We start from the raw sequence: 4,478 nt of genomic DNA, 5'->3' as shown, positions 1-4,478 counted from the left end.
GCACAGAAGGCCAAAACCAAAGGCAAAGAGAATGCTGTAGGAGGAGATGCCAAAACAAGGGGCCAAAGGGAATGTGGCAAAGAAGGTCGGGAGCAATGGCCGAAGAGAACATGGAAGGGAACGCCAAAACCGAAGCCAAAGAGAACGCCGCAGGGAACGCCAGAACAGGAGGCCAAAGGGAATGGGGCAAAGAAGGCCAAGGGCAATGGCCAAAGAGAACGCAGCCACGAACGCCAGAACTGAAGGCCAAAATAATGTTGTAGGGAACGCCAGAACGGGAGGCAAAGGGAAAGTGTCAAAGAAGGCCAAGGACAAAGGCCAAGAGAATGTGGCACAGATGGCCAAAGCCAAAGAGAACACAATGAAGATGGCCAAGGGAAGGGCAAGTGGCCAAGAGAATGCCACAGGGATCACCAAAACAGGAGGGCAAGAGAACACAGCAGGAAAAGCCAAGGGCAAGGAGAACGCTGCAGGGAAAGGCTGGAGGCAAGGAGAACACGGAAAGAAAAGGACAGGCAGCATTCAGGGCACCATGAAGTGCAGAAATGAGCTCTGGGAACCCTACCTTGTGCCTCAGTAAGTAATGAGTAAACATTGGTGGGTGTGCATTGCCCGTACCTGCTGGGCAGACAATTACCGGCCAGCAAAGTGGGGTTCCCGGCCGTTTCAGGAAATGCAGATTCTGGTTCCTTGCTGCTGCCATGAAGAGCCACGCATCTCCGTGCTGACCTTAAAGCGCTCAGGAGCGCCGCAGCTCTGCTGCCACCTGTGGGACAAAACACAGTAATGAAGGCACTGCCCCGCATGTGTGGGGCTGCACCCTGAGCACATTGCTGTAATGATGACACAAGGGTTGTAATTAATTACAATTATAATTAACATTTGGGATATATTTAATTTTATTGATAGGGTTGAAGTTACAGTTGGTCTAACATCAGTATTCTGCGCTACAATCGCAATTAAGGTTATTTGACAAAAAACCATGAGGCATTATTTTTACAGCAGCATTCACGTTAAGAGACATTTTCAACACTGGGTTAAGGGTTTGGTTTACAGATATGCTGCAGGTTAACACAATTATCGTTAGAACTCCCATTCAGCTACGGGTTCAGGTCAAGGTTAACTTTAATGTTGCCTCCCAGCTAATCCCAGAGTGCTGAAGGCAAAGGCAAGCAGAACTCCCAGTGCAGGCAAAGGGAAGCAGAACTCCCATGGAAAACCAAGGTAAATGCAAAGCAGACAGCCAAGCTAAGGCAAGGGCAAGAGCAAAGAGAACACCCAATGGAAAGCCAAGGTAAGGGCAAGGAGAACGCAACAGGAAAGGCCAAAATATACAGCCAAAGAGACCACAGCAGGAAAGGCCAAGGGCAAAGGCCAAGAGAATGCAGCACAAAATGCCAAAACAAAAGGACAAGGGAATACGACATGGAATGCCCAGGCAAGGGCTAAGAAAACATGGCAGGAAGTGCCAAAATAGGAGGCCAAAGAGAACACGGCAAAGAAGGCCAATGCAGAATGTGGCTGGAACAAGTTAGGAGGTCAAAGAGAACGTCACAGGGAATGCCCAGGCAAGGGCCAAGAGAACGTGGCAGGAAATGCCAGAACAGGAGGGTGAGAGAATGCTGCCGGGAACGCCAAAACTGAACGCTGAAGAGAATGTGGCTACAGAAAGCCAAGGGCAATGGCCAAGAGATGTGGCATAGAACACAAAAACAGGAGGACAAGGAAATGCACAGACAAGGGCAAGGGCCAAGAGAACATGGAAGGAAATGCCAAGGATGATGGCCAAGAGAACACGGCAAGAAACGCCAAAACAGGAGGGCAGGAGAACGCAGCAGGGAACGCCAAAACTGAATGCTGAAGTGAATGTGGTAAAGAAAGCCAAGGGCAACGGCCAAATGAACGTGGCATAGAACACAAAAACAGGAGGACAAGACAACGCAGTAGGGAACAGCAAGGGCAAAGGGAAGGAAAACACTGCAGTAAAAGGCCAGAGACAAGGAGAACACAGAAAGAAAAGGACAGGCAGCATCCAGGGCACCGTGAAGTGCAATGAAGAGCTCTGGGAGCACCGTGCTGTGCCGTGCTATGGGGTGGGTAAACATTGGTGGGTGTGCATTGCCCTTACCTGCTGGGCAGACAATTACCAGCCAGCAAAGCGAGGTTCCGGGGCATTCCAGGAAATGCAGATTCCGGTTCCTTGCTGTTCCCATGAAGAGCCACACATCTCCATGCAGTCGTTACGGCACTCGGGAGTGCTGCAACTCGCTGTCACCTGTGGGACACAACGCAGTAATGAAGGCACTGCCCTGCAGATGTGCCTCTTTCACAAACCTGCACTCCTTTCTCTGATCAACATGGCTGCACTCTGTGCGTGATGCTGCTTACCAGCAGCACTGCAGCTGGGAACAACAGACAAGGAGAAGGCTCAGGTACCCAACAACATCCATCTTCCATCTTCTCTGATAACTGCTCATTATACACTGCCTTCACCTTTGGTTTAGTAGGTGGGGACTGAGGAAGCAAAGCCGATCCCACAGACCCCTCCCTATCCCACACTGTGATGGGAGATCAGGTTCTGGACCACCTGAGGACCTGAGCATCCAGGAGTCTTTGGGTTCTGATGAGACGAGTCCCAGAGCCTTGAGGGAATTCACCGCTGCAGTCACCGAGCCACTCTCAGTGGTATTTGAGAAGTCGAGGCAGTCAGGTGAAGTCCCTGGTGAGCAGAAAAAAGGCGACAGCACAGCTGTTACTGCAGATATAAAGTGTGACCCTGGGAACCACCAACGTATCAGTCTCACCTCTGTGCTGCAAAGATTCGAGGAGCAGATCCTCCTGGAAGTAACTCTGAAGCACACGTTCCAGTGCGTCACCACCCTCTGTGTGAAAAGCTTCCTCCTAATAACCAACCTAAACCTCCCCTGTTTCAGTTTAAAACCATTTCCCCTTGTCCTATCATGATCCACCCTCGTAAACAGCCGTTCCCCTTCCTGCTGTTCCCCCCTTCAAGTACTGGGAGGCTGCAATGAGTTCACCCCCAGGCCTTCTCTTCTCCAGGCTGAACAAGCCCACTTCCCTCAACTTTTCCTTGTAGAAGAGTTGCTCCAACCATCTGATCATCGCAGTGCCTCCTCTGGATCCGCTCCATGAGCTCCACGTCCTTCCTGTGCTGGGAGCCCCAGGCCTGGATGCAGCGCTGCAGATGAAGCCTCAAAAGAGCTGAGTAGATGGGGACGATCACCTCCCTCTCCCTGCTGGCCACTCCTCTTTTAATGCAGCCCAGAACACAGCTGGCCTTCCAGTCTGCAAGCGCACTCTGCTGGCTGATGTCCACTCAGGGATCCCGGCTCATCCACCGCAATCCACAAGTCCTTCTCTGTGGGGCTGCTCTCAAGGTGTTCTTTGCTGAGTTTGCACAAACATCTGGGATTGCCCCTTCATCAGTGACATTGACAGAGGGGTTGAGTGCACCCTAATGACACCGAGCTGTGGGGTGCAGTGACACACCAGAGAGACAACGCCATCCAGAGGGACCTCAACAGGCTGAGTAGTGGCACTCAGCGATGTACCTTCCTGGCCCAGAAAGCCAACCGTATGCTGGGCTCCATCCAAAGATGTGCGGTCAGTAGGCGAAGAAAGGCGGTCCTGCCCCTCTGCTCTGCGCTGTGAGGCCTCACCTGGCGGTGCTGCGTCTGGATGTGGATGTCCGCAGCGCAGGACAGACGTGGAGCTGTTGGAGCACATCCAGAGAACAGCCACAGATATGAACTGAGGGATGGAATGCCTTTTCTATAAAGAGAGAGAGCTGGAGCTGTTCAGCCTGGAGAAGTGAAGGCTCCGAGGTGATCTGGTAACAGCCTTTCAACACCTGAAGGGAAGAACAAGGAAAGATTTAGCCTAGATATAAAGAAAATCTTGTACAGTGATGGTGGTGACACAGCGGACCCAGACATGTGATGGATGCCCTGTCCCTTCCAAGGTGAGGCTGGGTCAGCCTCTGGGCAACCTGATCTGGCTGTGGATGTTCCTGTTCGTTGCGTGGCAGTTGGACGAGATCACCACCAGTGGTACCAGGTACTCCAGCTGGGATAACCCACATCCATCAGAGCCTCTCTGGGCCAGTCCCAGTATTCAGCAGACCAGGGGCTTCACTTCATCACGCTGGGGTGATGCTGAGTACAGCAGTCCAGAAGAGGACAATCCTTGGCTTTCTATAAAGATGAAGACTTATTACACCTAAGGGTGCACAGAATGCCCTTAAACAACTCTGCATGGTTGGAAGCAGTGCATAACAGCCCTGAAATAAAGGAAGAATAAGTTACCCCATTCCAAAGATGAACACTCAGCCCACACTGCCAAGGAAGCAGTCTCCAGGTACAGATGCTGCCCTTATGGCTTCCACCCCTTAAATGTGCTCAGGATACTACCAAACAAAAAAACAAAAAAACAAAAAAACAAAAAAACAAAAAAACAAA

The 4,478-nt window shown here is 51.3% G+C and overlaps 1 long non-coding RNA gene across 1 annotated transcript; it reads right to left on the bottom strand.

Moving 5' to 3' along the window:
* Positions 1-2,454: 2,454 nt before the first annotated feature.
* Positions 2,455-3,988, bottom strand: LOC122188442. Its single transcript, XR_006181572.1, has 2 exons — positions 3,949-3,988; positions 2,455-2,719 (listed from the first exon to the last, which is right to left on the bottom strand). It is a non-coding gene; the product is annotated as an uncharacterized LOC122188442 (long non-coding RNA).
* Between the last annotated feature and the right edge of the window lie 490 nt (positions 3,989-4,478).

Source organism: Lagopus leucura, unplaced genomic scaffold (genome assembly GCF_019238085.1).
Source record: "Lagopus leucura isolate 7727_CA_CO unplaced genomic scaffold, USGS_WTPT01 Super-Scaffold_100062, whole genome shotgun sequence".
Classification (NCBI taxonomy): domain Eukaryota; kingdom Metazoa; phylum Chordata; class Aves; order Galliformes; family Phasianidae; genus Lagopus; species Lagopus leucura.
Note: the sequence above shows the minus strand (reverse complement) of the source record. Positions and strands in the feature narration are given on the sequence as shown.